Source organism: Geospiza fortis, unplaced genomic scaffold (assembly GCF_000277835.1).
Source record: "Geospiza fortis unplaced genomic scaffold, GeoFor_1.0 scaffold153, whole genome shotgun sequence".
Classification (NCBI taxonomy): Eukaryota; Metazoa; Chordata; class Aves; order Passeriformes; family Thraupidae; genus Geospiza; species Geospiza fortis.
This window is the reverse complement of record NW_005054498.1, coordinates 81,028-108,302: the sequence shown is the minus strand read 5'-3', so window position 1 is coordinate 108,302 and position 27,275 is coordinate 81,028.

Below are 27,275 nucleotides of genomic sequence, written 5' to 3'. Positions count from 1 at the left end.
AAGGTGTTTCAGAATGGCAGAAGGAGTTTCAGAATGGATGAAGGTGTTTCAGGACAGCACAAGGTGTTTCAGAATGGCAGAAGGAGTTTCAGAATGGATGAAGGTGTTTCAGGACAGCACAAGGTGTTTCAGAATGGCAGAAGGAGTTTCAGAATGGATGAAGGTGTTTCAGGACAGCACAAGGTGTTTCAGAATGGCAGAAGGAGTTTCAGAATGGGTGAAGGTGTTTCAGGACAGCACAAGGTGTTTCAGAATGGCAGAAGGAGTTTCAGAATGGATGAAGGTGTTTCAGGACAGCACAAGGTGTTTCAGAAAAGCAGAAGATGTTTCAGAGGGGAAAATCCTGTGGTCCTGCCCTGCCCCACGTTTTGTAAGAGTGGGGACAGCAACACTTTGTGAGGAGAGGTTGAGGAGCGAGGCCAGAGCGCCGAGCAGCCCGAGGCAGGACAGGGCTGGGCCCGCAGGCCAAGCTGGGCCTCCAAGACAAAGGCGAGGAGCTTGTGTTTGCAGCGTGAAGTCATGGAAAGGGCGCGGGGTGGCACGAGGAGCTCCAGCCCTGGAAAAAGCCGTGGTGGCTGCGGGGCTCTCAGCCTGGCTGGTCCCCCCTTGTGCTGAGCCACAAACCTCACCTCTCCTGCTCCTGCCACAACTGCTCGGGACAGGAGCTGCTGGCTCTGGGACTGCCAACATCCTGCTCCAGACCCGGGGCTGACCCTGCAGCAGCCCTGGTTGCCAAGGGACAATCTTACGTACTCGGATTTGTTTTAGCAACATCATAATAAAGGTTTTTTTGCTCAACAGTTTGTGAAACTTGGGTTTGAAACTAGAGGCAAAGTATGAGATCTTGGTTGAAGATGATGCCAGGGGAAAAAGCAAAAAGAATATGTTTTGTGTGTGAAAAAAACATAAATAAAAGTAAAAATTAGTGATGTAGAAGTGACAATTTATGATGTAAAAGTGACCATTTCTGATATAAAATGACCATTTTTGCATGAAGTGGAGATGTTTATGAGATAAAAATCCCCATTTATGAGTGTGAGAGACTGGAGGGGCCTGTCAATGAGAGAATATTTTATATCTCCTTTCATTTGCAAGAATTCGTGGTGGTTTCCTCTAACTGCAAACACCGCATTCACTCCAGAAAGTAAAAAACAATTACAGATGAAAAACTCTGTTTAAATGTGTTCAAAAAGGAAAAACTGGGGATGACAGTCAGGGAATCTGAGCAGGTCCAGGTAGGACTGTCCCCTGGAGAAGGTCACCTGTTACTCAAAGCACTGAAAGCTCCTAGGACTAAAATCCACTTTTAAAATCCTTCCCAGCACGGAAGATAAAAGCTGAACTGAAGGAACACCAAGATGCGACTGTCTTTAAGACATTTAATCTTGTAAAGAGTAACAGTGAGGATGAGTGCAAGAAACTTGTTCCTATCCTGTTTTTCCTGCCTGTTCAAACCTCTGCCTGTCTGGAACCAGCTGCTCAACGCTCCAAACCTTCTGCAGCCACGTCTGTCCCAGTGCCACGGGGAGAAGATGCTATTGTGAGAATCGTGGATGCGCTCATCGCCCTTTGTTCCAGGCCCACAGCGCAGCCTGCTCCAGAAAACACATCAGGTCATCAAATCAGCGCAGTAAATCTTCCCTTTTACTTAGAAAGACAAAAATAATCCTGACTTTTTCATGAGCTCACACAACACCAAGAGACACATTTCAGACTCAGGAAAGGATCTCATTTCTGCTGTCACAAGTTGGACTGGGCTGCACTTGGATGGGCCCTGGGGCTGCGCACGGAATCCAGCTCTGTCCCAAAGGGAAGCATCCAAGGCACAGATTTGGTGGCAAGACCCCATCCCCAGCTCTTTTTTTCTGAGTTCACCAGTGCAGGGCCCCTGCTGCAGCTGGTGCCAGGCTCAATATTAAATGCAGAAGAAGGAAAAGGACTCGGCAGGAGCAGGGGCTGGGCCTCCGGGGCGAGAGGGCCCAGCCGCTGCAGAGAGCGCGGAATCGCTTTCCATGATCCTCGCTTGGAGAGCTGGCCTGATTTCCTTTCATGTGTCCTCACTATTCCTATTGGAAGGGATTTCCAGCCTCTGTCTATTTATACCCATTTCTTCTTGTGCCAACATTGTCTCTTCACTTAAATAACTTTCCTCTGCCTGCTGCTTCGCCTCCTTGATGCTCAGGCAGCTGTCGGATCCCCTCTCAGCCTCCTCTCCTCGGGCAAAACAAGTCAATCCCATTTAATAACCCCTGAGGAAGAGTCCCCATTCCCTGGGTTCTCCATTCCCTACAACAAGATCCTCTTTCTGGATGTGCTGGTGAGGACCCACAACCCTTCCTCTGTGGAACTTTTCTATCCAACACATTTTAGGGTCGTGTCATAATCTGAGGATGCAGAGGAAAGGTCTGTGGTTCTTTCTCTTCTTTCACCAGAACACAACAATCCCCATGTAATAATGCAGCAATTAATTACACCTCTGGTATCCCACACAGAGCTAGGAGGAAACACTGTGGGTCCTAGTGCAGAATATTCATTTTCTCATTGACAAGAGCAAATGAGGACATTGGCTTTTCTTCTAAAACTGTTAAGGCCCAGGTAGGAGCTCAAAAATGAACAAAATATCTCTTTATTGGGTAGAGAAAGATGCAGACAGACAATGAGAACAGAGTTCCCTTCATAGCTTGGGAAATGCAAATAATTCCTTTTACAATCACCTTCTCTACTTCTCTCTTTTTCATCAGCATCATATCATGGAATCATGGAATGGGTTGGGTTGGAAAGGACCTCAAAGCTCATCCAGTGCCACCCCCTGCCATGGCAGGGACAACTTCCACTGTCCCAGGCTGCTCCAAGCCTCATCCAGCCTGGCCTTGGGCACTTGCGGGGATCCAGGGGCAGCCCCAGCTGCTCTGGGCACCCTGTGCCAGGGCCTGCCCACCCTCACAGGGAACAATTCCTTCCCAATCTCAAAGCTAAACCCACTCTCGGTTTGAAGCCATTCCTCCTCCTTTTCCTATCACTACCTGGCAGATAAAAGATCTGTTTCTCCTTGAAGTCAAGTCAGTGATAAAACTCCTGTTAACTTCTTGTTGTTGCAAGGAGCAGATGAGGGTTCTGGTTTTTGTAACGTGGACAGAAATCTGCTGGAGTAAATGAATTTCAGTGATAACCTCACTTAACAGAGCACCCTTACCCAAGACAGAAAAAAACCCAGAGATGTTTTCAAAAGATGCAGAGAGAAGTTGGTCACAGAAAGAAAAGTGGGGCTGAAAATGCAGCTAAAAATTCACCCAAAGGTTCGCCCTGTGCCCAGATCATCTGAGGTCCTGCTGGATTTGCACACTCATGATTTACACACCCACAGTGGGTCTCTGCTGCTAATGAGCACGTGGTGTTACCATGATTTACACCTTGCCTCTGGAATACACCTTCCCACAAAAATCCTGCCACGTCTATCACCCCAGGCCTCCTCCCCAAAAGAGCAGAAAGGGCAGAAATAACAAGATATCTTGCAGCAAAAGCCCAAGCAGCTCAAAAAGAAACTATGTCAGGAGTAACAAATCCATGGCTTATGTCAGACCCTGCTCCAGATAAGGGGAAATATTTTTTAATGAAATCCAAGTATGGCCCTTGCAGATGTGGAAAGAATGCAGCAGGGAGGGATTTCCAATTCCCAGTGGAAACAGGTCTTGCAGTGGGGTTGTTTTAATATTTTTTTTTCCAGTTGCCCCTTGCCCTCTTTGCTGCTTCCTCGGGGACTGGGGAGCAGCAGTGCCCTCATTCCAGACGGGAGCAGACTCAGGGAACGCCTGCGGAGCACGAGAGGAAATCTGTGTTCTGTGATTAATTCTCCTGCTGATTCACAATTCTGATACTGCACCAGTGACAGCAAAAATCCCCACCACACATGGAAATACCTTTCCACGAAACCAACCTTGCTTGGCCACTGCACTCAAACACCTGCAAAAATCAGGGAAAATGGAGATTTCACCTTGGATTTCTTTCACTTTCCTGCTTCCCAGTGGGTGGCATTTCCCTCCCTCCTTCCCTTTTCCTTCTCCAGTGCAGAAAGAACTTATTTATGAGGGAGATAAGGGAGAACAAATCCTAGAAGAGCCTCTTTGGCCTCAATGCCATGTTTTTGATAAGTGTCCTATGTTTAAGAAGAATGAGGTTAAATCTTGAGTTATTTCCGAACAAATACTTGGACAGTAAAACCCAGGTGCTTGTGGGGATGCTGGTGAGGTTCTGCAGCTTTATTTAAATCTGAAAAAAGATTTATTTCTTTTTTTCCCCATGAAGGGAGTCAGGGTTTTGCACTGGAGAAAGACCAACTTCATCTCTTGATGGTTAAAAAGCCCCAAATATCAGCTTGTACTTAAAATCCCTGCAAATGTTTTGGGTGGCAAAATTCTGTGGAAATTTGGGTTTGAGCTGGGTAACATTTTTTCCTTACAATGCCTTCAGCACAATCCAAATTTCCAGAGCAAACAGCATTTTTTCCCCCCGAAGATTTTTCAGCCTTCAGTGACAATTTGCAATGTGTTATTTCAATTAATTGTCAACTGTTTCCAGATCTCAGAGCAGATCACTGGATATAAACCCGGCACTGCTACTCAATTTGCTTCTCTTTCCTCTCATTTATTTTCCAAGACAAGAGCTTTGGGGTGACCATCTGCTTCTCATTTCAAACCTGTCTGCTTTTGTTGATACCTGATGTCTTCTGCCTCATGCACAAGCTCAATTAAAGATTGATAAGCAGAGTTTTGTTTTGACACAGGTCCCCTCTTCCGAGCAGCAAAGCTTCACAATTCCAGGTTGTTTTTGTGGTGCAGGTTTTTTCAGAGGCTTTAAATTCTGTTTTAGACCCATGTTTGGCAACTCTTTCCAAATCTGCTTTTGAGTTACTTCGTGAAATGGAATAAAGGCATTTTTGGGCTAAATTAGAGGCATTTTGAAACGTGGGGCCATAGGAAATGTGAATTTAAGGCTCCATCTCTTCCTCCCTCCTGGTTTCCATATAAACCCTCTCAGTTTTTAGGCTAAAATAGCTTTATTTGCCTAATTCCCAGTGCTGTTGCAGCACTGTGAGGATCACCCTGGCTCCTCTCCACTCTTTCACCTCTGATGCAGCTGCTGTCAGGTGAGCAGCTCCAGGCAGAGAGCCAAATACCAACCTCTCCACATGCTCAAAGTGATGTTTATTCTCTTAATTGACTCCTGGTCTCCCCTGCCCCCGGCAGGACAAAGCAGCTTTAAACCTTTCCCCACAGCCACATCTTAAGTGGCAGGGACTTAGAGCAGCCTGTAAAGGAAAATAGGATGAAATAGCCAATATAAGGAAGAAATTGTGTTTATCACCATCAAAATCTGCTTCCCCTCAGAGCTGTTCAGGGACCAAATGTGAGGACAAAGTTTAAAAAGTGGGATCTAAACTCAAGCGCTGCTTAAAACCATTTTTATTTCCATTCTAAAAGCTCAATCTTGCTTTTCCTCACCCAAGTTTTGTGCCCAGGGCGTGATTCTTGCATGAAGAATTTGGTCTTTTGATGGTTTTGGGGTAATGGAGAAACCTGAGCCTGCCTGGAGGGGGCTTTGGTTCCCCTAAACCATCAATTCCTCATTTTATCTCCCCCTTTTTCCATCCTACAGACAGAACTGGCTGATGTTGGGTAGGATGAACCTTAGACAGGAACTTCCCACTCTTCAGGTGGGAAGCTGCTCTTGTTTTCCCTTTTAATTATTCCCCAAAGCCCTTGGTTATCCTCTCTTTTCCCCATCTAGGCAGAACATCATACGCAAGCAAAATCCTCAGGGTTTTTTTTCCCCCTGTCTGTTTTCCTTACTCCGCTCATATTTTTCTCATAAAATCTGTCACCAGTGGCCAGTTGCTTTCTCTCTGTAATGGAAATTTTGGGACTGGTTAAGAAAAAAAAAAACCCCAATCCTAAATCATTAAGTAAGATAATATCTCAGAATTATTACTTAAGAATGAGAAATTTTATAGCAGACGTTTTGACAGGACATTTTTCACTTACAAAACCACCCTTTATTTTTTTTCTTTTTTTTTCTTTTTTCTCTCTTAGGTAACAAGGTACTTAAATCATTTTTGCTGAAGGAAGGAGGAAACAGCTGTGGCTCAAACAAACTTTTTCCGTCTGTCATTCCGTCTTTATTTTCTCTTTCTGTGCATTCAGCACTCTCAGAGTGAAAGCAGCAGCAGCAGGGCCAAGATTAAAAGTTAAAGAATGTAAACTTGAATCTGGATGATTTTGGGCAAGGTCTGAGAGCAGGAGTTCTCTCCTTGTTTCCTGGCCGGGCTGGATGCCCCAGTTCTGGGTGAAGAGGCAGGAGCTGGGATGTGCCAACCTCTGCCCATCCCTGCAGCCTGAGTTTTCCCTCACTTTGGAACCAGGCTGTAGATCCCCTTTTCCATGCCATGGATCCCATTCCCAGGCTGTGGATCCCATTCCCAGGCTGTGGATCCCATTCCCAGACTTTGGATCCCCATTTCGAGGCTGTGGATCCAATTCCAAGGCTGTGGATCCCATTCCCAGATTCTGGATTCCATTCCCAGGCTGTGAATCCAATTCCCAGGCTGTGGACCCCTTTTCCATGCCATGGGTCCCATTCCCAGGCTGTGGATCCCATTCCCAGGCTGTGGATCCCATTCCCAGACTTTGGATCCCCATTTCCAGGCTGTGGATCCAATTCCAAGGCTGTGGATCCCATTCCCAGATTCTGGATCCCATTCCCAGGCTGTGGATCCCATTCCCAGGCTGTGGATCCAATTCCTAGGCTGTGGATTCCATTCCCAGATTCTGAATCCCCATTTCCAGGTTGCGGATCCCCTTCCCAGATTCTGGATCCCATTCCCAGGCTGTGGATCCAATTCCAAGGCTGTGGATTCCATTTCCAGGCTGTGGATCCAATTCCCAAATTCTGGATCTTCTTCACAGATCATGGATCTCCTTCCCAGACTGCGGATCCTGCGGATCCTTTTTCCAGGCTATGGATCCCTTTTCCCAAACTGGATCCCAGATTCTAGAACCCCTTCCCAAATTCTGGAACCCCTTCCCAAATTCTGCACCCCTTCCCAGGCTGTGGATCCCCTTCCCAGATTTTGGATTCCCTTCCCAAATTCTGGACCCCTTACCAGATTCTGGATCCCCTTCCCAAATTCTGGATTCCCTTCCCAAATTCTGGATCCCCTTCCCAAATTTTGGACCCCCTTCCCAAATTCTGGATCCCCTTTCCCAAATTCAGGATCCCAGCTGCTCCCATTTGATCCAAGGAGATTCCCTGGACCAAACCTAGCCCACGCAAAGGAAGGACAAGCACTTGAGTGTTCACGGAATCCCCAAGGTTGGAAAAGACCTCCAAGGTGAGCAAGCCCAACATTTCCATGTCCAGTTTTTGGGGATCACTTTAGGCTGAGATTATTGAAAATAAAAATCTTGGAGGGACGAGATCCGAGATAAGCACCAAGTGTTCTCTGCCGCTCTAAGTGAGACTTTGCCCAAATTTCCCATTCTAAGCCTTTCCCTCCCACCCCTTTCCATCCCAGGCATTTCTTGTGTTCTAACGTTCCTCAGATCCATTTTCAGGAATTCTGATTTTGGATCAGATCCTGACTGGTGCCTGTGGAAGTTTCTGCTTCCAAGGAAGCCTCAGGATGCCTGGTAGCAACTGTGGAAAACCAGCCTGGAGAAATCTCATCCACATCAAAGCTTTTAGCTTAAATGCTAAACTCCAATAAGGAATAATTCAAATTAATGATATTCAGTAAAACATCCTTAATCCAGGCCTCATTCCACAGTGGGAGAGTAAAATATTAACATGACAATATCAAGAGAGAGTTTCCCATCAGGAGAAAGTGTTTAGAAATTTATATTCAATTTTTTTCCATTAATTTCTTTCAAAGGAGCAGAATGGATCTGTGTGGAGCTGGAACACAGAGAAGTTCTGCTCTTTTCTGTTGGGCAGAGAAAGGTTCTGAACTCAAATATCCCAGCAAAAACCTGATGATTATTTGGGTGAAAAAAGGGTGGGTAATCCCACAGCCATTGTTCATTTTTGTGCCAGCTAAACCGGGTTGGCACCCATCCCAAAAAAGCCAGCACGTATTTGGAATTTGATTTCCATTTTCTCCTTCCTTTAAAAAACTGCCCCCATGAAGTCAGCCAGGATTTAAACAAATACATCTATAGCATGATAACACTGCCCTGAAACAAAATAATTAGGAATGAGGCCTGAAATAACTGTCTAAAGACACTGGGAAACGTAAATCAGGCCAGGAACTGGAATAACAGGGATGTGATGATGGAGCCTGGCTGAGGAGCTCCTGCTGGAGATCCCAGGGGTTGTTTGGATAGGAAGAGCATCGGATGGATCAGTGCAAGGGCTGGCTGTTCCATGGAGCTCCTGGGCCAATCCATCTCCAAGAAATCTGTCAGAAAGGGCAAATGGGCGCTGTAATTCTTCCCACGAGTTAGGTTCTTTTTGTGGGAGCAGAGCAGCTTTTAACTGACAAAGAAATCTCACCTCCGCGAGCCAGGCCTCTTATCTAACCTTCTGTACTTTCATTTTTACATAAACCCCACTAATATTCTATCAAACATATTTTATTCATTTTGAAGCTATAGGAATGCTGTTAATTCTGAGATTTGCACCTCTCCTGTAGATCCCTATGGACTTTTTTTTTGATGGAAATAAATATTATTCCTTTTTATTACTTGATGGCAAAGAGCTCAACTCAACAAAGGGAGTTTTACAGTGTGTTTGAGTTCTCAGTTTCCATCTTTATTGAACTATTTCAGACTTTTCAGCAAATATTTCCCAGAGCCTCAGGGACACAGGGTGTGCCTTATCAATCATGGAATGGTTTGTGTTGGAAGGGACCTTAAAGACCATCTCATTCCATGGGCAGGGACGCCTTCCACTATCCCAGGGTGTTCCAGCCTGGCCTTGGACACTTCCAGGGATCCAGGGGCAGCCACAGCTGCTCTGGGAACCTGTTGAGTTTTAACCTTCTCTTCACCAAGGGATTAAATCTGCTAGAGGGCATTTCTTGTTGGGCTGATGTTTATCAGTTCTTGTTGGACTGATGTTTATCAGTTCTGATCTATGTCACAGTCTCACAAACCCTGACTTCTACAGCTCATCACTCTAACAAACTAAAAATGCAGCCCTATATCTCTCTACGATGTATTTTAAACTGTCCAATTAAGAAATGACACCTCAATTATTTTTACTTTTAACCCAATAACCAACCACCCATGGCCTGCAATGGGGATTTTATCCAATTACACAAAACCACCCAAACCCATGGAGAAGAAGGTGAAGAAGAAGGAGCAGCCTCTGCCCTAAAACCTCCATGTTGCTTTATATATATTACTATAGCCTAAAACTTTAAATTCTGAGTTTCCCACCCTGTGATATCACACACTTCTATCAAACTCCACACCCACAATCTCAGTCCTATAATTTAATTTTGGAAGCCTTCTCCATAGCCTTAGGTCAAATGCAGTTTTCTCTTGGGGGAAAGTCTCAAATTCTCAGCAGCCAGGGCTCCAACAGGCACCCTCTGAATTAAGAATTTCCTCCTCATCTCTAATCCAAATCAATCCATGATTTATTTCACTGCCCATTTGCTTGCAGGATTTCCAGTCCCATCCCTGGGACCCTCAGAGGGAGGATGCCCCAAATTAAAGAGCCCCGATTTGAGTCCATCACCCTGCCCTGAGCTGGACACCTCTGCCACCCCCTCAGTGCCACCACTGCCACCTCCTCAGTGCCACCCCAGCCCTGGACACTGTCAGGAGCGTTTTCCTCTCCTTAAATCTTAAATTTGCTCCTCTGCCTCCTGGCATGACCTGTTAATTTTGAAGGTTGCTATGTGGGCAATAAGATTTTTCCCCCTAAAAATTGAAACATTTCCCATTTATATTTGGCCCCAAAGTTAACCACCAAACCAATGGGTTGTGAGGTATTTTTTTAGAGAAAAAGAGGTAAATTAAAAAGCCCAGGGAAGGCTGTTCAGATCCCATCCCTGCTGAGTCACAGGCTGTTCCTCAGGCTCCCAGCAGGAGCTGTCCCCGAGGCAGGACGTTCCTGGGAACACCAGTGAGTCACTGGTGTCACTTTTTATCCCCTGCATCCACGGACGGGAACAGCAAAAGGTGTCCTGCACAAACCACCTCATTTTGTGCTCTTCCTCCACGCTGCTGCTGAGCTTAACAAGCACTGGGATAATTGGAGAAGGAGTTTAAAATGAAGGAATTAATTATTTCCCACTTTATCCCTGTGGAAAATCTCACTTTTTGCCTGATGTGCATCCACCAAGCTCAAATAAAGCTCTGAAATGTCTTTTTTTTTTTTTTTTTGGTGGAAAACATGTTAGTACCACTATTGACATTGGCTCTGAGGTGACCAGGAACAGGGAGAGCTGCTGCTTTTTGTCTCATCAGAAATGGGGGGAAGTCAGCAGAGATAAGAAAAGGCACCACTGCCAATGCACAGGGTGGCCACAGATCAATATTTTTCATGCAAAATGTTTTCTTTAGTCGAAAAATGCTTTGGTTTTGCAGGTACAATTCAGGCCACGAAAACAGACTTTTGGAACATTCTTGTTTTGCGTTTCGAGTGCTAATGAACTTTAAATTATTTATTTTTTAAAAGGAAACCATCTTTTGCAGGTGTTCCCTTGCCTGAAAGCTCGATGTGTTCCAACAAAACCATTCCAAGTGTTTGGCTTTCAACATAAAAAAATACAAACACTTTGAAAAATTCAAGGTTTTTCTCTCCTTAATGAGGTCAATTTTTTTCAAACTGTACAGAAGTTCTGTGAGATAAAACCCGGGAAAATGAGCACAGAAAATAATGAAATGATGGGGCCAGTGGCAGCTGTGGATGAGGGTCCTGCTGATGAACAAATTTGTGTATTTTTGTCTAATTAGGATGAGGAGTCTTGGCCTAGAAAATCATCATCTTTAAACCAAGGCCTAAACTTTGAAATGTTGTAAAAGACCTGAAAATGCATTTTGGCCTGGAAAGGTTTAGTCAGCTTCAGCACCAGAGTTCATTTCTAATGATGGAAAATCGCTAATCTTCCCAAGTTTGTCACCAAACCAGTGCTAAAATCTGAATGGAAAAAGTTTTGCAGTCATTTCTGTGAAATGTCATGGAATTCAGAAAAGGAGAAAAAAAAATAAAGAGAGTGTTGTTTCTCTTTGGCTTTTGGTTCTTGCACGGGCTGGTCTGACTTGACTTTGTGTCTTGGAATCAGCAGCCTTGGACTCCACTGACCCCTCTCAGGAAAATCCTCCAGGTACCAGGAAAACCTTGGTGGGGAAAGAGCTTTGAGAAGACCTTGGATTCAAGCTCCAGAAATCACCATGTCCTAAACGTTAAATTAGGAATTAAAAGTGTTAGTGTTTGCAAACACAGTCAGTGCACTTTAATCAGACTAACAGGGTTTTCTTTTTTATCTTTTTATCTCTAAAAAATACCTTGCAACTCATTGTTTTGGTATTTAACTTTGGGGCCAAATATAAACATTTCCATTTAACTAATTTTTAGGGGAAAAAAATCTTATTGCCCACATAACAACCTTCAAAATTAACAGGTCATGCCAGGAGGGAGAGGAGCAAAGGACTGGGGTGTAAGGAATGCCCAGGCAGAATAAATCCCAGTGTCAGAGGCAATTCATGAGCTAATCTTCTCTAAAGAGCAAATCTAAAAGTGTCAGGTGCTGGGGAGCCAGCCCAGCTCCACCTGGCTCCCTGGAAAAGCTCCCTGGAAAAGCTCCCTGGCTGAGCCATGGAAAGAATGGCAGTGACAGAGCCCTCAGCCCCCGCAGCAGCAGAGCTTTGGAGGTGACAAAAGTCTCACTGAGCACGTGGTTGGTGGCACGGAGATGGGTTATAAACCCTACACCTTCTGCTCCACCACCTTTCCAGCTTGGTGCAAACTGTCTCACACAGGGGGTCCTCAAAGCAACAAAGAGTGTGAAATAATTCAATATTATGTGAAATAATTCAATATTATGTGAAATAATTCAATATTATATAGATATGTTATTCTAGAATATGCTGAGGGAAGGGACGCACAAGGATCATTAAATTCAGCACCTGGACATGCACAGGACACCCCAAATATCAAATCATGTGCTGGAGAGATGTGCCCAAGTGATTCCTGAGCTCTGGCAGGTTTGGAGCAGTGCCCATTCCTTGGGGAGCCTCTGGGGGAAGGACCTTTGCCCAAAATTGGGCGCTGCTCCACACCTGGGCACCACCTACAGAGGAGGAAAGGGTCAGGGCAGAAAATGAGCAGCAAAAGCTCTGAAACCGAGGGCTCTCTGGGAGTTCCATGGAATATAACGGAATTAAACCTTCCCTTTTGACTATTCCCCCTTCATCACAACCATCACCTTCCACAATACAAAAAAATTAACATTTTTCTGCTGAAATTCTTGCAATTTTGCTTGGATGTTTCCCCCTAATTTCACCTTTTGCAGCCGCTTCTTTCAAATGCCTGACAGGTTTTTGGAAAAGCCTTTTCTCAGTGTTGGGTACCTCCTGTATCCTTCGCAAAAAAACCCCTCACACGTTCCCGAGTTCATAGACAGAACAGCTGTGCATCTTTATTGCACATATGCTGCACTCTGGTTTGGCTCGTGTGCCAGCAGACAGGAAAGTTTTATTTTTAGGCAGATGTGAAAGCCCTAATTTGTTGCAGAGGGGGATAGAGAGCCTAAGAATAGCACACAACGCAGCCACTGCCAAATTAATTAACGCAGACCAAAACAGGTTACAGCTCCCGAGCCAAAGCTACTATTTTCCACTTCCCCAGCTTTCCCCCTCTCCAAAATAGTGGAGTAGGGCTGGAGCTGGAAGAAATGTCCTTTTTCCCTATGAAATCTACTCATTCCTGGAGGATTTTTTTTTTTCGAGGGATTGTGCAGGGAGGTTTTGTCTTGACCTCGCAAAACCTGGTGGTCAGATTTCCACCATGACTGACCGACAGCTCCCTTGGGGATGGACACATCCTAGCTGGGAAGGGGCGTGGAGGAGGAAACCTCAGAGCTCTGCGGGAGGTTTGGAGGATCCAGCAAAGCTTCTGCTGCCCCAGGTGCTCCCAGCTTGTGGGTCTGAGGTTGTTATGATGGCTGTTATATGGGTTGTTATGTTAGGTGATGCCTAAAGAGGCTGCCTGGAGCAGAGGCTGGGCAGAGTTAAAGGAATAAAGCAGGGATTTATTAAAAGGCCTCAAAGGATTCACCTTGGGCAGCACAAGAGCTCAGCCAGGGCTACACCCAGGATGGACCCAGGATGGACCCAAGATGGACCCAAGATGGACTCAAAATGGACCAAAATGACTTTTTACGCCTTTTGGGCCTTTTTGTTGTTTGCACTTTTTGGGCTGAAGCTGCCGCGGTGTCCTCGGTTCTGGGGCTGGAAAAGGTTTGTTCTGTGTGACTGAGCTGTGAGGAGAACTGCTGACACTTTATGCGGAGTTCAGAGTTACCAATGCAGCACAAACTGTGGAAAACATGGAAGTTAAACTGAAGGCATCACTGGGAAAGGCTGAGCCTCCCTCCCAGCTCTTGGCTGACCACACGTGTTTGCTCTCAGCCCTTCCCAAGCAGGAGCTGAGCCTATTTTGAGCTCTGCCTGCTCCTCACGCATGCACTGTTGCCATAGCTGCAAACCCAATGCACATGGGAAGAGAGGCTCAGGCTCTCTTGACTCAGCACAGAGGCACGTTGTTCCATCTCCTGTTCCCCAGCAGGGCCCTGGCTGCTGGCTGACTGAATCCCTGGGAGCTGGCAGCACCCAGCACACCGACCCCTGTATTTCCCACTGCTGCTGCTGCTGCCTTTGGGGTTACCTAAAAATCAGGGGCCAGACAAAATTAGGGGAATTAAAGCATTTCTATTTATTGAAGGGCCTTCAGGTACATTTAGGGCAGACAAAGCCCACCAAAAATGGATGAGGGGTCATGGGTTTTGACACTTTTTTGGTCCATTTTCATATTGGGAACTGGCAACACCCAACACACCAACCCTTTATTTCCCACTGCTGCTGATGGCTTTGAGGCTACCTAAAAATCAGAGGACAGACAAAATTCAGAGAATAAAAAGCAGTTCTATTTATCAAAGGACCTTCAGGTGCATTTAGGGCAGACAAAATCCACCCAAAATGGAGAATGGGTCATGGGTTTTCACACTGTTTTGGTCTATTTGCTTATTGGGAACTGGCAGCACCCAACATACCGATCCCCTTGTTTTCTACTTCTGCTGGTGCCTTTGGGGCCACCTAAAACTCAGAGGCCAGACAAAATTAGGGGAATAAAAGCATCCTATTTATTGAAGGGCCTTCAGGTACATTTTAGCCCACCCAAAATGGATGAGGGGTCACAGGTTTTGACACTTTTATAAGTTTGGTCCATTGGCATACTGGGGGATATTTATCTTCCAATTACAGCTCCAGGTAATGAAGTCATTGACCCCAAGTTTGCTGCCCCAACTCACTTTTGTTTCCATCTCAGGGCCTGAGGCACTGAGGTGTCCTTGCTTGCCAGGCCTGCAGAGGAATTGTTGTGTCTGCCCCAAATGGGAAAGCAGCAGCTCACACTGCACATGGAGCTTAGAGTTACACACTGAAGAACTGCAGGGTTACAAATACATGAAAAATATCACAGCTAAAATCCTGAAGCACCAGCACCTTCCACAACTGCCCATCACAGAATGGAATTATTCAGCCTCTCCTCCTGTACCTCCCCTGGAAGGACAGAGAGGGACAGAGGCACGGGAAGGTGGTGTTGGCTCTCCTGCTGTCCACCCTTCCCTTGTCTCAGGGCTCAGGACATGTCAGGCACGTGGGATATCTCCACCTTTAACTCACCTGGAATTTCCAGGGGCACACTCAGCAGTTTGAGGGATATTTAAGGTAAATTCAGCACCCTGGTAGGGAGTTTTGATTCCAGCCTGGCAGTAGGAGCCACACCAACCCTTGTGCTGATTTTCCCCACCTTTGCAAACTTCCAGCCAGCTCCAATTCCAGGATCATTGCTAAATTTTTTTGAAGCTGTTGTTTTCCAGGATATTTCCAGAAGAAACCATCAATACCCTCAAAAGGAGACCACAGGCTTTGGCTAATGATTTAAAAGGATACTTGATTTAAATGCTTAAATTTTCCTGCCCGCTCCTAATCTTAAACAGAAGAAAAACAATCCAACAGAACTTTTATTAAAGGCAGTTGGGTCTTCAGTGAATATGAACTTCCATAAATGCTTTGCCTTCAAAATTTACTGAAGCTTTGGAGTCAAAAAGATGCAAATGCAGGGGTAGGATGAGGGGGGAATGACTTTAAGCTGAAAAAGGTAAATTTAGAGAGGATATCAGGGAGAAATTGTTCCCTGTGAGGGTGGTGAGATGCTGGCACAGGTTGCCCAGAGAATCTGTGGCTGCCCCATCCCTGAAAGCAGAGAGAGAATTAAAAATAACAAAGGCTAACGTGGGATTTGACTTCTGGAAATGATGCTGACGCCAAGAAAATGAAAGAATAGAAGGGAGTTGAGCAAAAAATAAACCCTTCGAAGAGGGGGAAACAAATTTTCCTACTTTTTTTTTTTTCTCTCTATCTTGCACGTCTTACACTCTTTATTTAATCACCTAAGAATAGATGAGTTAATAACCTGCAAACCTGGGCCTGACTCACAGTCCCTGGCTGCAGCAGAGGGATGGGAGACAGGCACGTTTTCTTGAGGAGCCAAACAAGATTAGAAACGACCCCAGGAGCACACTGGATTTTATTTCCATCCATGGGCTGCTCCAGGTAACATTTTATTCACTGCTTGCAAGTGCCTTGGCTCAGCCTCTTTGTTAACTCCTGTAATGTTCTAAGTGTGGCTACAGAAGCAATAAAGATCAGTTTTGGGGAGAAAAAAAAGCCATTTACTCACAGTTTACTGTGCAGAGTGCCACAGGAATTAGCTGTGGAGATTCAGGCTGTGTTGAAAAGATTTACATTGAGTTTTGGGGCGCTTTTTTTGTATATTTTGCTTTTTTATTTTTTTTTGTGGCAGTAGGGCAAAGTTTAAAGGAGCTACAGGACACCAGTGCCCAGAGAGTTCATGGTGGCCATGCCTTAATCTGAACTTAACACTCAGACTCCTGGACTCATCAGCCTTATCAGACTCATCAGCCACTCCTCAAAAAGATAAATTTAATTGAGTTTATTAATTTCCAGACACGTTTCCTTCAGGTTTGTGAGTGAGCAGCGTGCGCGGCTTTGCTGCTCATCAATAACTTCTGTTTGTGCCAAGGCTTGACCAACAGCACTAAACCCCAGCCCTGCAGTCACTTTGGAGCTGTCAAGTGTCAGGATATAAATAAGTGTCAGGATATAAATATTCCCTCCCAGCTAGAGCTGTTTATAAAGCGATGCAGCCCTTTAAAAAGTCAAACTACACCGTCCCCTCCCGCGGCTTCCTGCGCCCGCTAATTCCAAAGGCTGCTTAAACACGTCGGATATTTTCCCTTTGACATGCTTTAAATGTAGTTGTCATTAATCCTGACCCCTTGACTGTTCCCTGAGGGACAATGAAGTGATCAGACAGCTGTGCCCCTCATAACTTTTAATACTTTAATGAAATCCCCTCTGGACCTTTTTCCCCCTTCTCTATTCTTTCTTTAGTTCAGCCACCAAGAAAAACCGACCACAATTTTAACATCTAAACACTGGAAACTATGAACATATAACAATGCAGAAATAATTTCTTATTTTTCAATTTACTTAATTATTTTTCAATTTCATTGCTGGAATGAATGAATGAGAGTTTCTATTTTCTTCTGAAAAATCTTTTTTTTGAAGTCCCAGTGGTTTGGCCTCGTGTTGGATAACCATAAACAGAACTGTACAACTTTGGACAGATGCTCTTAAGAGAGAGTTCAAGTTCTGCTCTTCCATAGTTTAACAAGACAATAGTCTTTATAAAGCTTTTCCCCGCAGAAATAGTTGATCTGTTTTGAGAATGATCAATCTCATTTAAAGGTAACAGCTTTGGCTCCCAGATAAAACAATCCTTATCATTTTATTCTCTCCACTCCCATGGTTTGCGTCCCACTTTTGGTGTTTGGGATTTCCTGGCATGTATAGGAACTGCCAAAAATGTCACAGAATTGGCAAATTGTAAATATCACTGGCATTAAAAAAAAAAATAAAAAAAACCAAACAACAAACCAAGAAATTGTTTTCCACTGCCTCAAACTTTCCATGAAACTCCTGTCAAAAGTGAGCATCGCTTTTGACCCTCTAACTTTTCTTGGAAGGATTAAAGAAATCCCCCAGGAATAAAAACATTGCTAAATGACTTTGTAGGATTTATTTGCATGGTGGGGGCACCCTGGTAGAATTCTGTTTAGTTTTTACACCTCTTTCCCCCTTCTCCTCTACGGATGAGGAGAACACTCTTAATTTCAATTAAATAGACTTGTGCTTTGTTTGTAAGGTAAATCTCAGCTCAGCAAAAGATAATTTTGGCTGTTTCTGCTAAAAAGTAGCCCAAAAATGTGAGTTTTAGCCAGCCTGGGGTTTTGGTGCAGCTGAGTGGTTTCCTTGGAAAACCTTACAGGAACCAGCCCCAGTTGATACTTTGGGGTGTGCCTGTGGCTTCCCACCTTGGGGAGAAGGGGTGCCAGCTCAGTTTGACAGATTTTTAACCTCCCCAGAACTCAGAAATCGGGGAGAAGCTCTGCCACGTGCCAGCTTCAGCAAAACCCCTGAGAAACCTTGCGGAGCCCTTTTTGGGGCACATCTTCCACCCACAGAAAAACCAGGATTATTTCCAGTGCCCAGAAGAAGCAGGAGAACCAGTGAACACGTGGGCTGCAAGATTCCGGGGTTCTTTGGACTTTTCCCATTCTGCAAAGCTTCTCCATGAGGAGGAAATGATTCTTTGCCCTCTCCTGGTCCACTCAGGACCTGAGACATCCCCACCTGGGAGTTACATGACCGTGACACTCCTGATGCCTCTGGAATTCTTATAAAAATGGATTTAATGGGAATGAACCTCCCCAGCTGGAAGCAGCACCCAGGATTTTGTAACGCTGGGAAGATTTTACACCTGAAAACTGGGACACCTCTGAAAGACCTTGGCAAAGACCTCCAAGTCCAACCTTTGATCAAATATCACCACAGCCCCTAAACCACACCACAAAATCCACATCTGCTCATTTTTTTAAGACTTCCAGGGACAGTGACTCCAAGATTTATTTCCCAGCCCTTCAGGACAGGCAGGACACCCCCACATTTTTAAACCTAGACCTAATTTTAAAGCTAGACCTAAGCCCTGCAGATGAATGATCCAGCAATGTCATCCCCTCTCCGCAGCAGAAAGGCAGCCGTGGTTTTCACTTGTTCAACATATATTTAATTAAAAAGTGAAGGTGCCTTGGGGATAATTCCAGGGGAGGCTCAGGACAGTTAATAACAGTTACCATAAGCTAAATTCCATTTATCTTTGGAGGATGAGGGCGTGTGCTTCGAGAGGGAAGCTGCAGAGCAGCTGAAGGAGGACCTCTAGGGCTCCTCCACAGAAAGCAGCAGTGGATGGAGCAGATTTAGACCAACACAGGGAGAGGAAAAGGGCATCCCAGATAAAAGTGGCTTATAAAATCACTTGGAATGTCAGCACATGATTATGTTGTTTTCCCCTCAATCATTAGGCAGACTGCTGGGTTGCAAAACACTCCGAAGCCTGAGAAACTGCTAATGGGCAACAGCTTTTGGAATGTCATAAATGCTCCGTTTACTGGGCTGGAAAGGCAGCGCTTTGTACAGTCAGGAGGCAGATGGGGAAATATTTGGACACTTGCAACTCGTAATAAAAGGAGAGAAAGTGGATTAGTGGGTTTTGTAACTCTTTAAAAAGGAAGGGCTGCAAAAGGAGGATTTGTGGGGAATCTGCACCCACCCCTGACAGTGCCTTGGACTCCAAGTTATGCACACCTGGACCAGAGTGACCCCATGAACTCCCCGTGCCCCACCAACTCCCTGAACCATTTGCAGATGGGAGAATCTGACAGATGATGGACCTGGAAGACATTGAGTGCTCGAGGTAACGGCTTTTGCTTTATGGTTTGAAGGTGTGAGAGGAGCCCCTCATCTCTCAAGACAGCAAAATCTTCTGAAGATGCAGCTGAGCACACAGTGCTGACCCAGACCTGGATAAATCCAGCCCTACGTGGTTTTTGGCTGCAGCAAGAAGCAGGATGAGCTGGTATCTGCCCCCAGTAAATCTCCTTGACTTGCCCCCAGACTCATCCCAACGGAATGAAAACGCCTTTTGCTTTAATAACACGGGGTGATTCCAGGGGTACATTAGGAAGAGATACATTATAAAGAATAAAAATTCCTCTCCGAGGTGTTGGACAGCACTGAAAGGCTTTGCAATCCCTCCCTGGCAGGCTCAGCACCAGCTTTCTGCTCTTTGTTCTCAGAGAACTCCTCACACTCCTCCTGCAGTAACGAGGCTTTTACTGCCCACGCCAGATCAAAGTTGCCCGGGTAGATAAACACATTTGTTTAATGATTACACCTCCCCGTGCCAAATGAAAACACATCAAAGTGCAAGATTCAACAGCTTTGTATATATTTGTTTCTGCTTGAGCTGCACAATGGAAATTGTTTGTACTCCTGGCCAGAACAGTGAGGGCTCTGCAGCTCCGGGGCTGGGACGGAGCCGAGGCCAAATCTCTCTCCAGAGATTGCCGGCAGAGAAACGCCAACAATTCCTTTTCACACTTCCAAGATGTGTCATGTACAGCACACAGTGATCCTAAACAATTTAACCAACCCTCTGAGGGCTCTTCAGAGGGAATTTCTTCATGGAGAAGGGTGGGCATGCATTGGAAGGTGGTGGAGTGCCCAAGGAAGGGCTGGAGGTGACACTGGGCTGGTGACAAGGTGGGGATTGGGCACAGCTTGGGCTCAAGGGTCCTCCCTGGGTCTTTTCCATCCTAAATGATTTTGGGAATTGTTTCACTGCTGGAAATTCAAGGAGCCACCAGAGCTGGGCTTTCCCTGCAGGAGCAGAGTCCGGGCTGGTTTGTGTGGAGCAGTTCTAGAGAGAAGGAGCGAGCACCACTGGAGGCTGAGGGAAGGATTATCCCAAATTTCGGTGCATTTTGGGTCAGGGCTTCATTAAAATCTCTTAATTAGTGCTGGCCATGACCTCTGGGATGTTATTGAGTTCCAGCAGCACTGAATAAAGACCCTGGTTACAGATCTGTCATGAAGCAGATCTGAAGGCTTTAGGAGTTAATTGGAATTGTCATTGTTCATTTTCCCAATAATATCAGCAGTTAAATAAGCAATGCAGCCTGACAATTTTCTCTGCTGTGTCTGTAAAAACATAATTTTCTGATGTTTGATTTCTTTATTCTCACTCTCTGACAGTTTACATATTTATTTGCTTAGTCATTTGCCTGCACGACTGGAGGCATTAATCTTCCCTGATTTTGTTTTTATACATTTATTTATACAAGCTCCACTCGCTGCAGCCCACTTAGCGCAGCACTTCATTAATATAGCGCCTGTTTTTCTCTGTATGAAACTCATCAAAATCCTAATAGGACAAACACTTGTCAGGTGCTGAGCACTCACTCTTCATTTCTTTGGAGCAGCAAGAGAACATTTCTGCCACCTGGGAATTGCAGCACAAACCTCTCTCTCTCTTTTCCCTCTCCCTGTGGGAAATTAAGTCAATTTTCACATGCTGCAAGTGCACAGTTGCAAGCTAAATCTTGTGGTGGGGTTTTATTTTACCAGCAGAGAGCTTAACTCCATCCCTGAGTGAGCCCTGCAAAGCGCCCCGGGAGGAGCTGTTGATGTGTTTCAGTCTAAAATAGTTTATAGGTGTTTTTTTTTTATTCTGACAATGCTGACTGAAGCTACATTTGGATATCCTGGAAATTCCCAAATAGCACCAACAACAGGGACAATAATAACCTGGAACACTGAACCTTGCCCAGTGTGGTGCTGGGAGGGAATCCTGTCCAGCAGGTTGGGATTTCCCATTCTATTGCCCATGTTTAGAATTTCCAAATTTTTTTTTTAATTTTCCCAAGTATTTGGGACTGGTTTTAGAAACATTTAACCCACAAAAAGCTCATTTCAAATGTACTTTTTCAACTTCACCAGCCAATGTCCTTCACCTGCACAACTCCACGTTCCTTGCCTTCATTGAAGGCAAAATATTTCAAAACCCTCCACAATTCCACGTTCCTTGCCTTGATTGAAGGAGAAATATTTCAAATATCTCCATGTATTTTGCTGTTTCCTTCAGCTTCGGGGGGTTGCCAGCCTGCCTGGAATGCTGTGTCCATTTATAGAGCACTCCAGGATGCTCCCACCTAGAACAGCACAAACCTGAATATTTTTTCAGGATGGATCTGAGTGTGAAATGAGGCAAATTTTGCTATTTTTATCCCAGTTGCCTTTGTCTCCCACCACACATTTGCAGCAGGCAAAGGATGAACATTTTGTTCTTTACTTTAAGTTTCCAGGCGAGGCTGATTAATTCTTACATATTTTTTGATAGGGCAGTATCACCATAGCAGCATCAAAATAAGATTCTCCTCGATACAGATATTAAACCCCTGATTTTTAAGTTTAATAATGGAAAGCATGATAAGATTTTGATACTTTTGGAGGATCTTCAAATATCTGCAGACAATAAAAGTGATGTATGCAATTAAGTTATAGATTATTCCTACCAAGGTTTATTTTCTTTGACTGAGAAATGTGTGAAATGAGGTGGAACCATTTTTATATTTATTTTTTTAGAAGGCATTATAAAATCCAAGCTAAAGAATAGAATCATCTCAAGATGAGACCAGAACTGAACACTTTTACAACCCCGAAAAGGAATTAAAATTCATTCTTCAAGAAACCCAAACTCCTCCAACAGCATCATTTTAGAATTTCCCATTTCAGTGAGATTTTTGTAAGCAGTGGCAATTACCATCTTCCTGAGGTATTATTGCCATTCCAGCTGCTGGGATGGATCCAGATGCATCCCAGTTTTAGTTTGATTTTGGATAATCAGCCAGGGGGCTCTCCCTAATATTATTTCTCTAATATTATTTCAGATCTGGAGGCAGAGCAGCCAGCCTGAAGAACAGGGAGGTTCCTTCAGCAGCTGCGTGAAAACAAAGCTGAAAATGCTCATTCCTTAAAATAATGCTCATTCTTCAAAATAGTCTTTCCTTAAAATGCTCATTTCTTAAAATGCTCATTCCTAATAATGCTCATTCTTTAAAATGGTCATTTCTAATAATGCTTACTCCTAATAATGCTCATTCCCCAAAATACTGATTCCTTAAATTGTTCATTCTTTAAAATGTTCATTCCTTAAAACACTCATTCTTTAAAACACTCATTCTTTAAAATGGTCATTTCTAACAATGCTTACTCCTAACAATTATTAGGAGGAAGTAGGAGTAATAATTCTTGATATTAGAAATTCCTAATATTACTCCTAATTCCTAATATTAGGAGTTATATTAGGAGTAATAACTCCTAATAATGTTCACTCTGAATAATTATAAGAAGTAAGTAAGAGTAATTCCTAATATTAGGAGCAATAATTCCTTAAAATATGCTCGCTCCTAAAAATGCTTACTCCTAATAATTCTTACTCCTAGTAATGCTCTTTCCTTAAAATGTTCACTCCTTAAAATGCTCAGTCCTAATAATGTTCATTCCTAATAATTCTTACTCCTAATAATGCTCATTCTTTAACATGCTCATTTTGAGCATAATAATAATAATAGTAATAATAATAATAGTAATAATAATAATAATATTCATTCCTAATAGTTCTTACTCCTAATAATGCTTTATTCCTAATGAAGCATTCCTCACTCCTAATAATGTTCATTCCTAATAATTCTTACTCCTAATAATGCTTTATTCCTAATGAAGCATTCCTCACTCCTAATAATGTTCATTCCTAATAATTCTTACTCCTAGTAATGCTCATTCCCAATAATGCTCATTCCCAATAATGCTCATTCCTAATAATGTTCATTTCTAATAATGATCATTCCCAATAATGCTCATTCCCAATAATGCTCGTTCCCAATAATGCTCGTTCCCAATAATGCTCGTTCCTAATAATGCTCGTTCCCAATAATGCTCGTTCCCAATAATGCTCGTTCCTAATAATGTTCATTTCTAATAAAGCTCATTCCCAATAATGCCCGTTCCTCCTCTGGTGCTGAAGTTCTCCCGGCCCTACAGCTGTGAATCAGGGAAATCTGGAGAGCAGATGGAGCCCAGAAGGGAATTTTCACTCCCCCAGCCTGCCCCGCCTGTCCCTGAGGTCACAGCCCGGCCCAAGGTGCTGTTGTGTGGGTTCCAGGAGCTGCAGGGTGGAAATGAGGCCCTGCCAAACCTTTTCCCCATGGGGATATTGATTTTACCCATGGGAATATTGATTTTCCAGCCTTTTATTTCCACCATTGGGTGCAGCCCCCAGCTGTCCCTGCTTGCTGGCAGGGTTTTTTTGTTCACTTATCTCCAACCTAGCAGTTCTTTTTCCAGCGGGTTTTAGTTTCCAATTCCCTCCCCCTGAGCCCTTGGGAAGAAAAAAGGGTCCTGTGTTCACCTCTGCTTCTTTTAGGGCTTCATCGGGGATGCTCTGAGCTCTGTGGTGTGGGGGATCCATTTAGGAATCCACTCCTCACTCTCTGAGCATGTGATGATCTCTGCTGGAGTGAGAGCTCTGATTAAAACTCCAGATTAAAGCAAGAGTGTCAAAATCACCAATTAATGTGATTTTAATTCCCAGTTTTCCTGGTATCTGGAAAGCACCCGTGCTTTCCTGTGGGGGTACCAGTTGTGGGTTTCTCTGGGTCTGGATTGAAGGCACTTGAGACAGTCATTCAGAACTCAGGTGCTTATTATTTATTATCAGTAAAACTGTGAGTTCTGCAGCTTTTCATCAGAAGGCACAAAATGGCCAAAATCTCTTGTTATAAAGTCTTTTAAGACTAAACTATCCAATTAAGAGCTGACACCTGGATTATTTTCCCTTTTAACCCAATAACTGATCCCAAAGAGCCCCAATGGGGACTTTTCTGCGCAATTACAAAATGCCACCCAAACCCATGGAGAAGGAGGAAGAAGAAGCATGAAGAAGAAACCCAGGACAACACCCTGTGCCCTCCATCTTGCTGCCATCCACAACACACTAAAAACCCCAAAACCTCAATTTCTCACCAAGTGATGCACCTACACTGCTCTCTATAATCTATCTCACACTTTTGTGGGTTCTGGTCTATCTTGAATTATTGGAAACTTTCTCCATGAATGAGGGTCAAAGTCGGTGCTGCCCTGGGGGTCAGGGCACCCCAGAGCGGACACAGAAATATTCCCAGTGCCCTGGGTTTCCCTACTTTCCCAGTCCCATCAGTTTTCCTTGATTTTATTAACCAGAAGCTGGTTTTCAGCTCACTGCTGCAATCATTAATTTGGATTAATGATACCATTCCTAACTTACCACTCCACCAATTCAGCACGGTTTGGAAGGAGCCAAAAAGACTCAGATTCCCATTTCTACCACAAAAACTGATTTTACAACGCTGACCATTTGTTTTCATTACTTCCAAATCCAAGACAAGCTCTCCCTGTGCTGCAGCCCTAAGTGGATGAACACAATGAACATCAGTGTTCAGAGCAGAAACCCATAAATTATGGATTTGAATATTTAATCTACAAGGAGAATAAAATTTAGGGGAAAAAAAGAAAAGTCCTGGTTAAAACATAAAAAGTAATTATTTCTGAAGAAGAAGAGAAGTTTCTGATCAGATGAATTTCTGGCACAGCCAAGAGGATTAGAAGAGGAAATAATGAGGCAAAAGGAGACAGAGATGCAAATTCCCAATGGTCAAGGGGCTTTGGTGATCACACACTCCCAAAAAACCAGCTTCTGTTTGGGTGGAAATTTTTTTTTGGAAAAGCAGAAGCAGCCCCTGATGGAGGGAACTGATGCGTTCCCCAGCTGGAATTCCCCAACCAATGGATTCTGCTCAATGCCCAAGCCCTGAGCTGCTCTTTATTTATAAGAGAATGAAAAGGATCAGGTCTATTTATAACTCCCTGGAAAGTTTAAAAATAAAGAATAATGCATAAAGCAGCAAGTTTTGAAAATGAGCCCGTGGGTGTGAAGGAGGTGAAGTCCTGGGGCTCCATCAACACCACAAGGAAGAGAATTTAGGACAATATGTGAGGAAGCAGGAAAAAAACTGAGGTAAAAACGGCGAGACATCAATAAATACAAGTCACATTTATGAGCAGGAATAGATTTAAGGAATGGCAAGGAGTCTTTGGAGGGGCCTGGAGCTGAATGCCCCCTCAGCTCGTGGAGTTTTAGAAGGGAATAAATTGCACGGAGCATTTCTCCTGTGATGGAAACTCATCCACACAGGTTGGGTTTGGAGCTCCAAGGTCCCCCCAGCCCAGCCCAGCCCCTTTAAGATTCTGCAGTTCCACTTTAGGGATTTTTCCATCCTTTTTTCACTCATTTTTCCAGCCCATTTGTGCCTTTCACTATTTACAATTCCACTCAGGGTTTGCATTAATGAATTCCACAGCAAATCCTGGAACCAGGGGACAACGACCCCAGCAGTTGGAAACCTGAATTAAGGAGCTCTGAGGGCTGTGACAGAGCCTTGGTCCCCTCTCCTCAGCCTCTGCCACCACTTTGCCCCTTTTCCAGGTTCACCAGTTCTTTATAAATTCTGGGAACAATATTTTCATATGTTAATGATAATATTTTTTATTATTAACATCAATAATAATTTAATTTCACATATGTTACAGCCGTGACATGTGTACAGCCTTGGTCCCCTCTCCTCAGCCTCTGCCACCACTTTGTCTCTTTTCCAGGTTCACCAGTTCTTTATAAATTCTGGGTACAATATTTTCATATGTTCATAATAATTTTTTATTATTAACATTAATAATAATTTATTTTCACATGTGCTACTTATTCTACCTTATTCTAAGTTTACTTCACTGTATAAATTGTCTTATTTCAATGTTGGAAAACAAAAGAAGGGAATTAGCCCCTCAAAACACGACAGGCATTGCATGTTTTTAATTTTTTGAACTGCTTCGTGATAAATTCTAATTTTCTACCTATTAAACATGTCGGTAGTAATTTGCTAACATTTGCCACCTCCTGCTCTTGGAGTTTTGTGGGACCATCCAAGATTTTCTCCATTTTCTTCTGGGTTTAGAGGCTGCAGATTTTCCAGGGGCCACCTGGATGGGATGGATGAATATTTTAATGAGTTATGGCAGGGATGAACATTTTAATGAGTCAATAAAACCCCACCCTGAGCAGGGGACTCCAGGTGCAGAAGGAGGACACCAGCAGAGGTGGGGACATCCAAAGCCATCACCAGGGGATCACCAGGGCCACCGCTCGGGGCTGGTTGGGTTTTTGGAGACTCCCATGGGTGGTGGCAGCTGAAAGTGGCACTTGGGGACTCTCATTAACGTGAGCACTGATTGGTTTGACCACAGCCTCCCAAAAAATTCACTTTCTTATCAGCGTGGGGCAGGGACACTGCTTAGTGGCCTCAGTGCCAGGTTCAGTGTTGGGTTTGATGGTCCTCAAGGTCTTTTCCTTCAAGAGCTTTTCCTGCTTTTTTCCTCCCACAAACTTAAATTATTCCATGATTCATCTCAGACAAACCAAATTATCTCTTCCTTCCTCAGAGAACACCGACAACTAAACACACACTATTTTTTCCCCAAATTATTTTGTATTTTTTCAAGCTTCAGTTCAGATAAAGCCTCAGGTTTAGGGTGGTTCATAAAGCTAAAATTCAACCTCACCTCTACAACCAAATCCTGGTGATTTTTCTCCCTTTTATTTCTCTCTCCACAGTAGGAATCATTTTCCTTTAAGTCAAGAAAAGATGATAATAATAAAACAACTCATTTCACATGAAATGAAGGGCAGAGAGAAGCCCAGAGCCAACACAGGGCCTGGCACAGAACCCACAGAGAAAAATGCTTCATAAGCATCACTTACACTTGGATTGAAAGGTTTCCCTAAAACAAATTAATCTGAAATTCTGTCCAGAAAAAGCAGAAGAAATTATTTAAAAATCCAATTGACAGACAACGAAAGAGGTTTTTTTTTTTAAATCCTATATATTTTATAAAATTATTATAAAATCATAATAATATATA